Genomic DNA, 11757 nt, shown 5'->3' with positions numbered 1-11757 from the left:
ACCCTTTCACTGTACACCATTGTACACCATTGTCATACCATACACTCTTTACTATTGGTCAACCATTCAATTTACAGTTACACCATTGGCCATACACTATAGACCACATGTGTACAGTGAATGGTAGACCAATGGTTTACACTGAATGATAGACAGTAGATCAAAGGTGTACAATGTATAGTAGGCCAACAAAGTACAGTGAATGGTAGACCAATGGTGAACAGCATATATCTGGGGTTAACGGTAGGTTTAATAATGGATTAAGTATGCACAAGAAAAAAAATGATGAAAACAGTTATTTCAAGAACGTCAATAAAATGTTTTTACTATAAGAAGTTTAAGTAGCATAAATAGCAGAGTATTCACAAGTATAGACTTTATAATTAAAGCAAATAAGTTATGTAATGAATATATACGACTTTGCTACTCGTTGACATCTATATTCTATCAGTCTTGGTATCTAAAAATAAACATGCATCAAGACAGAGTTTGATTGAAAAACACAACAAATGAAGACTAACATTTCCAAGAATAAACCTGTTCTCTCTGATTGCTTTTTACATGGATTGAGTACCTGGCAAAATCACTGTTCTGCATACATTAATAAAACATTTTTTTTACTAATAAGTTTAAGTACAAAAGAGTATTGACAAGTATGGCATGAAAGCACCAGTATTATGAATACATGTGACTGTGCGACTCTACAAGAGATCAATGATTGCACTCCACATAGATATTATGTTAATCTTCCTATAAACAAATATACATGAAAGACAGAGTTTGGACAAACTAATGAACACCAAATTTCGAAGATTAAACTCAAAATGTGTGATAGCCTTCACATCGCCAAATGAATAAAGGGTACCAAACCGAGAAGAAATGAAATATCCCCAAAAGGGGGAAAATAGTACCCCCCCCAAAAAAAGAACCCCAAAATCGTTCTCTATTTTCTTTTCACCTAAAAAGATTATCAAACGGCGTGTTTCTACATAGAATCGTTAAAAGGTATTACACGCGTAAGTATCCAGAATCCCGGAAAACTTTCCTGTAAAAAACAGACGCGATGCGGTTTATTGATAAACTGCATCGCGCAAAATACGGTTTGTCATAACCATCTCTGAGAGGTGGTTATTGCCATGTTAATCCGTTTAACTTTTCTGTAAAAACACGGGGCAAAATAGAATATTGTGTCTGGCGGAAGTGCTTGAACCCGGAAGTGCAATTTCGCAGTATGCATATATTCTGGCCTTTTCGATCTCGCCAGCTAATCGCGCAATGTGTATACCTGCTACACTGAGTGAGATCTACCATAAATTTTGAAAATTTCCCTATCAAGATGCAATGTGAGGTTATAGGTTGAATTTTCCGATTTCCGCCGTATTTGTGACGCAAAATGCGAGTTAATCAGATTATTCGGTCTGTAGAAACAGGTTGGTTTAAGGGCGATAAGGTTTTTTCGAATCGGGTAAAGATAAACCGTTTTTTTAATGATTTCTGTAGAAACACGCCAAAAGTTTATCATAAATACAATAAAGATACATAAAGAAATAAGTGATATATCACAAATAGAAAGAAAATATAATGAAAATAGGAAAAAGAAATAATTCAATTTGGAACACTGAAAAAATAGAAGAAAAATTAGAGACCTCTTTTTCTAACATTTTACAAAATATATAGAAAATAATATATACAAGATACCCACTTATTTCTTTTTTGTCTATTTTTGTTGTGTTGAATCAGATGAATTACTTAACTATGTGTGAGAAAAAATAAGATTATTGTCTTACACAGTAAATCAGTAGTCAATCGTAAATTCTTACAACCTAGCTGACAAAATTTGAATTCATATAATACAAAAAAATATATAAATTGGGATCTTGTTTATTAAAGGTCAAGTCCACCCCAGGAAAATGCTGACTTGAATAAATAGAGAAAAATCAAACTAGCATAGTGCTGAAAATTTCATCAAAATTGGATTTAAAATAAGAAAGTTATGACATTTTAAAGTTTCACTTATTTTTCACAAAACAGTGATATGCACAACTCAAATGAGAAAGTTGATGATGTCCCTCACTATTTCTTTTGTTTTTTATTGTTTGAATTATACAATATTTCATTTTTTATAGATTTGACAATAAGGACCAACTTGACTGAACCATATAGTATTAAACAATGCTAATTCCACATGTTCAGGGAGGAATTAATCGTTGTATCACTTGACAATGAGGAGAAAATTAGAATATTTCATATTTCCTGTAATAAAATACAAAAGAAATAGTGAGTGGATGACATCATCAGTCTCTTCATTTGCATACAGACCAGGATGTGCTTATAACTGTTCTGTGAAATTAAGCGAGACTTTAAAATGTCATAACTTTCTTATTTTTCATCCGATTTTGATGAAATTTTCAGTGTTATGCTTGTTGGATTTTTCTCTTTTTATTCAAATCAACTTTTTGTTGGGGTGGACTTGTCCTTTAATGAGGACATGCAGAGAACAGTTTTACCAAAAAAAAAACAACATTAATTCGTCATAACTTCGTTAATACTCATTCAATTTTGATGAAATTTTCACTGTTTTTTGTTTGTCTGATGTACACTTTGTGTTTGAATCACATAACTTTTAAATGTGAGTACCTAGAGTAGAGTACCGGGTACCTAACCCTTCAATCAAATGGGTTAGACGACCGGTTACATTTTACCTATAACATAGTGATAAGGAGAATGAAGGGGACCATAGAGTGAAAGCATGAGAAAAGGAGAGATTTAGGTAAGAAGAGAATGAATCAGAAAAGCATAATGTTGACAATTTCATTAAAATCTGATAACGAAGTCTTTAATGTGAAAGTTTAGCAACATTTTGGGAAATATTACTGGAATGTGCACACGATCGTCAGGAATATTTGTTAGGCTTATGTAATAGAATGAAACCATAATTATTTCATATTTTCAAACACGTGTGTATGATTTGTCCCACATATCATGAAGTGATTTCCAGCAATGCATATGTTCACATTAAATACATTTTCACTCCACTATTTAGTTCTTGGAGGTCAAAATGTGAATAAACAGGACTTCTTGTTATAAAATACTAAAGAACAAGTGGGGATATGACATCAGCTTGTAAATTGCGGGTGCGTCGTGGTCAAGTGGTTCTGTCTCTCACCTTTCAAACAGAGGGTCGTGGGTTCAAATCCTAGCAATGGTGTTTTCCTTCAGCAACACATTTATCCACACTGTGCTGCACTCGAGCAAGGTGAAGTGAATGGGTACCCAGCAGGATTAATTCCTTGAAGCTGTAATAAGGAATATAGGATGAAAACAATGCAAAGGACAGTATGTCAGCTACAGGTTCAAAACATCAAACATCAATCAATCAATGTGTGCAAGCTTTCTTGAGAAATTCATATATTTTTTTTTCTAAAATATCGAGAAATTTGCATTATACACCACCCTTCAATTGAATAGTACCAATTAACAAATATCAACCAAACATTTTGTACAATATGATAAAGAGATTCATGTTTAACCATAGATGAGCAGAAAATAACCTGTTATATTAAATGGGAAGTTGCCCAAATGATGACAAATACCATACCACATGCATACCTGGGGCCAAAGTTTCCCCCCCCCCCCCAGCCAGCATATTGATTTTTTTTCCGGGGGGGGGGGGGGTGTTAGAAAGGACGTGTACTCCTATAAATGGGGATGACAGTTGGCCTTTTTCAGGATTTTTACCATTCCTCACAAGTTGTTTTTCAGCTATGCCACTGCAGGAGTACAATCTGTTTTATCTAATGAAGCTTTGCAATTTTTTCTAATGAAGTGAATTCTTACACAATTACCTTTCACAAACTCCAGTTGTTTTCTTGTAAACGGTTTTCTGTGTTCAGCATCTGTAGTATCCTTCCCTGATAATCCTGGACCATCTACATTATCATCCAGTGTATCCGTCGTCCAATCTTAAATGAAATAAAATCAATTTGAGCGTTGGAAAATATGCATGTGCAGATACAAACAAAAATATAATTTACTAATATAGTAAAACTTCCTTTAAGCTAAAAAATTCAATGATTCACTCATATACAGCATCATTATCATTTTTATTTCAACATATGCAGCAAATTCACTTGGGAATACGTTTGACATTGATGTCACAGAAATAAAGTTCCCCCACCCAAGATTTTCTGTGTGTGCATGCTGGAAATATCTAGATCAATATAACACAGTTACTCTGCTGCATAACGTGTTTGGATCATCAATCATGTAGATAAGCAAGAGAAAATTATCTAATAGAAAAAGAATGATCTGAAATCATATTTCCAGAGCAGCAGTTTTCAAAAGGTAATCAATTAATTGATAACATTCAATATGATTTTCTTGGTATTGACAATCACAGTAGCGGATCCGAATGGGCACAATTGACCTGTGCCCCCCCCCCCCCTTGAGACCAATAGTCAATGGCCCGAATTCAAAAAGGTGGTTTTTAAAACTCCGGTTGAGTGCATGGTTTATGGAGATTTCCTGTATAAATTACGCTTATTTTACCGCGTATATCAAAATATGTCCAATGCTGATGCGCGCTTTTGTCACAGTGCACCAAATTGACGCATGTTGCTGTGGTTATCCACGCTATTTTATTCACGAGTCCACTATTCAAACAGTGGACTCATGAATAAAATAGCGTGTCTAACCATGGTAACAGGCGTCAATTTAGTGCACTGCGACAAAAGCGCGCATCAGAATTGGACATTTTTTATACACGCGCCAGATACGTGCTAAATTAAGCGTAATTTATACAGGAAATCTGCATAAACCATGCACTCAACCGTGGGTTTTCAAAACCACCTTTGTGAATTTGGGCCAATGTGTTTAATGTAAATATGGCGTCTTTACACAAGAGTGTCCCTCCTTTTGAAAGTTACAACAAATATTTCCAATGGAAATATATACCGTGTTTACACTTAGTCGGCTTTTGCATCAGCTCGCGGTTCTGAACCGCGAGCCGATGCAGCATCGGATTTTTCATAGCATGTAAACATGATTAACTTGCATCGGCTCGCGGTTCAGAATCGGCAATTTGCACCACCAAAGTAGTAGGTTCTGAGCCGCGAGCCGATGCAGAATTGGCCTTTTTACTACGTGTAAACAGAAAACTTATTCTGCATTGCCAATGGGTGCGCATTTCATTTACTTTACCATTGTGACGTAATTGTAAGCGCACGGATCCAGCATTGTCTTTATTATGACGTATATTGTTAGTGTGCGCATCAATTCAAGTTTTTGACACGCGAAGCGATTTTGCACTGCTAGCTGTAACAGCAGTGCAAGATAAACCAAAAGCCGATTCTGCATCGGCTTTTGGTTCTGAACCAAAAGCCGATCAAGTGTAAACACGGTAACTGCCTCATACACAAGTAAAGATCTCTTTTTTTTGTGCTTGTTAAAGTTTCCTTGGGAAAATGAGCCCCCCCCCCTTGAAAAATCCAGGATCCATCCCTGGGCAATCATATGCCAGTGGGTGAATTCTAGACATTATTTTGGGCAAGTTTTGATCAGTAAATAAATAAACGCAGTTAAAAAGTGATCACAGGAAAAACTTAATTAAAAAATATATAATTAGCTTTAAAAATGGATATGCCTAGCCCTATGAAAGGATCTCAGATTATCCTCCCGCACTAATGCAGTTTCACGCCAGCCAACTTCGAGCAAAATTTTCCACCAGAAAATGTCGACCCACATTTTGAGTTCAATACACAGTGTGCCCACCACTTTTCCAAACATCACAATCGGGAACAGCGGTATTTTGGCTCCATTCCCGACGTTATCGTAATGGTGGGAGCCATGCCGGGGTGGAATTCGGAGACCAGCGAGTTGGGGGGGATTTTCCCCATGCCAAGCCGGTCTGGGTTGAGAGCTTAAACAGCGAAGATCAGAAGCTGTTATGTCCCCGAAAAAATACAAAATAAACACCGAGATAATGTGACCATTTACCACTATTCATGAACCAAGCTCATCTATTTTCTCAAATAATCTAACTCAATTGATCCTTTACATGAATTTCAGCCACTTTGAGCAGTGGAAACAGCATTATTTTAGCTTTGATCTCGACGTCTTAGTTAAAATTCTTAGTCAGATTTTGCCAAACGAACGCAGAGGGCAGCAACACTGTTGACTTCGTGTTTGCGCGCTGTAATCGCTAACTTCAGCAAATATCCAAATAAATACGGTGGAGTGAGACCCTAAATCTGATAATTCGAACGATGAAATCATGGTGGAAGCCGGAATAAAGATGTTCCTGATGCTCAGTGAATTGATTCGGACAAATATTAAGGTTAAATTAGTTCGCTAACATCCCAGGGTACGAAAGTGCATTCGGGATTAGCGGGGCCAGATTTTTCCTAGGGCTGCAGCAACGGTGTTGAGCGGTGGCTCCGAGTTCCGGGCCAATCCCGGCCCGGATTTTTTTTGCTAAACTTTCCGGGCCCCAACATTAAACATTGGGTGATTTCAAGTACGGTGTTTGGTGTTGGTGTTGAGAGCGTGAAAGGGCTGCTGAACCGAGCCCCAACACCGAGCTGAGTTCAGAGCAGCAATATCGATATCCTATGACGTCACGCCTCTGCGCTGCGCTGCTGATCATCTCAACTTTACGCGAGAAATTCTCGACAACGAAAGTGAAATCGGGAAGAAATTGCAGTAAAATCTTATCGTACAGAATGCACCTAGGTTAAAATCACTGCAATAATCAGAAAGCGTAAATATAATTTTTCATTAAAATGTGTAAAACTCTAATGATTTGCGCTCATCTTAACTGTAATAGATAATTTTACATGAACTGTTCATGAACTACAGTTCATCAACACCAACACCAAACTTGAAATCACAATTTTCCCAATCCCTGGGGGTTGGTGTTGGTGAATAGGGAAATTGCACGTAGATCGTCAACACCAGCTGTAATGCTCGGTTCAGCAGACGAAATTCAACACCAGAGCTCAACACAAACTGCCGGAAATACGTCATATTTTCCGAGGTCAATCCCAACACCAGCGTGATTTCAAGTACGGTGTTGTAGCTGGTGTTGTCCCAACACCAGATTTCAACACCGTAGGCCTACTTGAAATCACCCATTATGTTATCGTTCAAATTCTCAGTCAGACATCACTTGGCTTGGCTTCACCGTAGTTTATAAGGACTGAAGTTAGCGACCAAAAGATTTGTCTGCGGCAGTTTGCATGATTTCGTTACGAACTTCAGTCTATATTAAAATTACGGCAGAGCAACGCATGAGGATTCAAACAATGATGTAGAGATCGAAGCCAATATACAGCTGTTCCCAATATTCGGAAAAGCAGTGGGCATATGGACACTCAAATGCAATTCAGACTTGCTATGACATTTGAGAACAATATTTGGAGGGGAATTTTGCTCGAAGTTGGTTGGTGCGAAATTAGCGCCCAATCCCATGGAAAAATCCCAAGGAAAAAATTCAGGAATTGTGATTTTAGTCAGCTGGCCTCAATTTCTAAAATATGTTAATTCCAAACAGTGTAGGATTTCTCTGAATAACTATTGTAGCCTCTCTAGAAAAATTTAATAGGAATCGTTTGTCACTCTCTCCAGTCACAGTTCTGCACACAAAGTGCACATTTTACCATTGAAATTGCATGCGCAATAAGTGGTGCGAGCTTTTTAGGGCCTGCATGCGTAGCCTTTACTTTATCATGTTTTAAAATTTAGGACACCTTACCATGTTTCACCTGAATACTACCATGTCCATGTCATCTTAAATTTACCAATATTATCTACCAACATCAACAAATTATAGGCCTCATTCCAGAGCATTATTTTTCGGCAAGGTTTCCATTTCAGTGAAAAAACGTTGTGCAGTAACCAATGCCATGGCCTAATTCAGTAATTGACACTTTGACAGTCAATGTCATGACAGTACTGCACTGACACTGTACACCATTAATTTAACAAGTCATTCATTCATAAATTCATACTGGTATTCAGAGATGGTTTTGTAAAACATTGACAATAAATATCAAGCCATACGAGCGAATTACTGTCTCAATGCATGGCTCAGCTCACCTCAGCCAATACAAAGCATTACGCACCCCATACCTAATCCATATCGCCAGAGCCAGGCGTGTCCCGGCGCGGCCCGGCCGCGCCAACGGGGCAGTGACCGTACGGTGGCAGTGGTCGTGGCAGTGAATCCCCGTACCCGTGGCAGTACAACGACATCTAACAGTAACAGTAACATTCTAAGAAAATCAGGCCGAGCCACTAACAACGAAAACAATATCAAAGAAAATTGTTATCTAACTTACTATTTAGCCTATTCTGCGAATGACTTTGAAGTCGTTGTCCGAATCTGACCTGTGTTCCTTTAGTTTATGATGAATTATCGACGGACTTATCAACAGCAAAACAGTGGTTGATCGGTTTTTTTTTCAAATATTGCAATTGGCGGTTATTACATGCGTAGGTGCGCGCGCGCGTGCGAACACTTACATACATAGAGCGAGCTAGCTAGCAGCGCAGCCAACACATCTATATCCCGATATGGAGGGGGGGGGGGGTAAATTGAGACCAAATCAGGGGGAGGGGGCTTCTTCGCCAAGATACATCCCGATATGGGCGGAGGAGTGAATTGCATGTAAGACCAAATCAGGGGTGTCTTTTTCTTGATTGGTTCTGGGTTGGCAACCATGCAGTCAATTTTTGCCACTGCTTTATCCTTTGAAAGGATCTATGAAAAAAAATCATTTTTCTCAATTTCTAATTCTGTTCTATATAATTCTATGTCTTTCTTTTTTTTCTTTCCGTTTTTTTTTCGTTTTCCTTCTTTTTTCTCTTTTTTCTGTTCAATCTTTCTTCTTTACTTTGTCTTAGTCTTTTTCTTTTCTTTTTTTAAATTTATTTTTCTGTTTTTCGATATATTTTTTTACTTATTTCTTTTTTGTTTCCTTTTCTCTCTTTGTTTAATTTCGCTTTTGTTTTTATTGCAATTGAGAATTTCGTTCAGTAGATTTTTTGTCTGTTACATTGTATGGCGGCAGGGAATTTTGTTGGGGGGGGGGGCAAGACAATGTAACAGACAAATCATTTCAGTTAAGCAAGTAATGACCGGCCTAGAATAGCTCTCCTCTTTATAAACACCGTCCATAAGGGAGAAAAAATAATTAAAATATAATTTGTAAAGAAAAAAAAAGAGGAACGTTTCATGATCGAAAGCAGTAGTAGCCATATATAAATTGGCCGGGAGGGGGCTTTGGTCGTTGCAGATCAAAATCAGGGTTTGCCGATGGGAATTTCGATAGGGGTTGGGGGAGGAAGACAACCAACAGTGAATTCATTTTAAGAAAAATAATGACCTATGGGACATTGTAAGAAACTTGCAATTGAACGCAAGTCAATTTCAAACTCCAAAATCAGTTGAAAGTCATATACTTTTCATTGCAAACTTGCAACTGATTTATTGTTTCTTCCATCAATAAATCTATAAATTGGTTTACTTTAGATGAAATTAGTCTATCACTTATAAATTTGCAACCGACTTTTGGGATTGACTGCAAATATTTTTTTGCAACATCCCATAGCTCTCTTTATAAAAAGTGGCCATAATTGAATAAGAAAATTAATTTAAAAATAGAATAAAACTTTGAAAAAAAAAGGGGGGGGGGAACGTTTCATAAAAAAAGAGTGTATACCGTACAGACAGGGGAGGTGGTGTGCCGTTCAAATTATACCAAGAAACAAAAAGAGAAAAGAAAAGATGGTGAAATGTACAATTTTCTATTTAGTACGCTACGCATCTTGTTTATGCTCCCAAAAACGTGCATGTATAAATTTCAAAATTTTAATTGTAAATGATGACTATATTCTTCCCTTTCAGGAGCGGCTGTGAAATAATTTGTATGTTGATATTAAGGTACAATAGAAACCCATTTTATCAAATAAGATTTCATTGATTGATTGCTTTTTTTGCACTCAGTGTATCAAATATAAATTCACAAAGTAATATGTACAATTGTAAAATATAACAAATTAATATCATTGTAGTATAAGCACTGGATCTTATCTAAACGATTACAGGCCTTTCACTTAGTAGACAAAGACAATTTAAAAGAATGCAAGAGACCATGTTTACCATCGTGAGCGATTAGGCTTGATTTGGGGAAGCTGTTCGCATAAAAGTCACAAATCAAAAATTATAATAACTCTAATTACTTTTTAATCGTTGATGGATTTTCTTTAAATCTTCGGAATTGTGTTATTGAGTAATGCAATTGGGCATACCATTCATCGTTGACATATAAATACAACTCATTAGGCACACACCACTATTAAAGCCATCATTAAGTTACAATTTATCTCTTGGTATTCAATTCACCTTTAAAACACCTATCCATTAAGGCACATACTACTGAGACACATTTACTATACCAATCATATATAGGCACACACCATACCATTGGATACCACTGAGACACCATTTGGTATGGTAAAACCGTTCACCATTCCACCATACCATTGGAGACACATACCACTAAGACACCATTCGATACCACTGAGACACTATTGGGTATGGTATACCATTCACCATACAAATCATATCATTAGACACATACAAATGAAACACCATTGTATACCATTGAAACACCATTTGGTATATGGTGTACCATTCACCATACAACCATACCATTGAAGACACATAATACTAAGACACCATTCGATACCACTGAGACACCATTGGGTATATGGTATACCATTCACCATACAAATCATACCATTAGACACATACAAATGAGATACCATTGTATACCATTGAAACACCATTTGGTATATGGTATACCATTCACCATACAACCATACCATTGAAGAAACATAACACTAAGATACCATTCGATACCACTGAGACACCATTGGGTATATGGTATACCATTCACCATACAAATCATACCATTAGACACATACAAATGAGATACCATTGTATACCATTGAAACACCATTTGGTATATGGTATACCATTCATCATACCAATCATACCATTAGGAACATACCACTGAGACACCATTGGGTATATGGTATACCATTTACCATTAAACAGACTACCACTTACCATTAAACACGTACCATTGAAACACCATCTAAATACCATTCACGTACCATTTACCATTCAATTCACCATTCAACTACCATTCGCCACCATTCAAATACCATTGGCGATTTTTATAAGGGTTTCGGGGCACCGTAGACCCTGTCCCCCTTTTCTGTGCACCAATGTTCACCCCTAGATCGATGGAATGATTAATGAAGATCAATTTGCTTCATTTTCAAGACATAAAAAGGTGATTTCGATTAGCGGCGAATTTATTACCAAACCAAAGTGGAATTGTTGGAATACACGTATATAATACATAGCATTTTCGTCCATGCACCCCCTACCTTTCGGGGCATCGTAGACCCCGTCCCCCTTTTCTATGCACCAATGTTCACCCCTAAATCGATGGAATGACTAATAAAGATCAATTTCGTCTATTTTCAAGACATAAAAAGGTGATTTCGATTAGCGGCGAATTTATTACCAGCCCCCGGCCACCAAAGTGGAATAGTTGGAATACACGTACATAATATATAGCACGCCATAACAGCTCGCGCGATATTTTCGGCAATGCACCCCGACCTTTCGGGGCACCGTAGACCCCGTCCCCCTTTTCTGTGCACCAATGTTCACCCCTAAATCGA

The 11757-nt window shown here is 37.3% G+C and overlaps 1 long non-coding RNA gene across 1 annotated transcript; it reads right to left on the bottom strand.

Moving 5' to 3' along the window:
* Positions 1-301: 301 nt before the first annotated feature.
* LOC129254876 (uncharacterized) lies at positions 302-8496 on the bottom strand. The gene is made up of 3 exons (XR_008583820.2): positions 8337-8496; positions 3846-3962; positions 302-3296 (listed from the first exon to the last, which is right to left on the bottom strand). It is a non-coding gene; the product is annotated as an uncharacterized LOC129254876 (long non-coding RNA).
* Positions 8497-11757: the final 3261 nt, after the last annotated feature.

This window comes from Lytechinus pictus, chromosome 8 (assembly GCF_037042905.1).
Source record: "Lytechinus pictus isolate F3 Inbred chromosome 8, Lp3.0, whole genome shotgun sequence".
In the NCBI taxonomy this organism is placed as follows: domain Eukaryota; kingdom Metazoa; phylum Echinodermata; class Echinoidea; order Temnopleuroida; family Toxopneustidae; genus Lytechinus; species Lytechinus pictus.
This window is presented reverse-complemented; position numbering and strand designations above follow the sequence as displayed.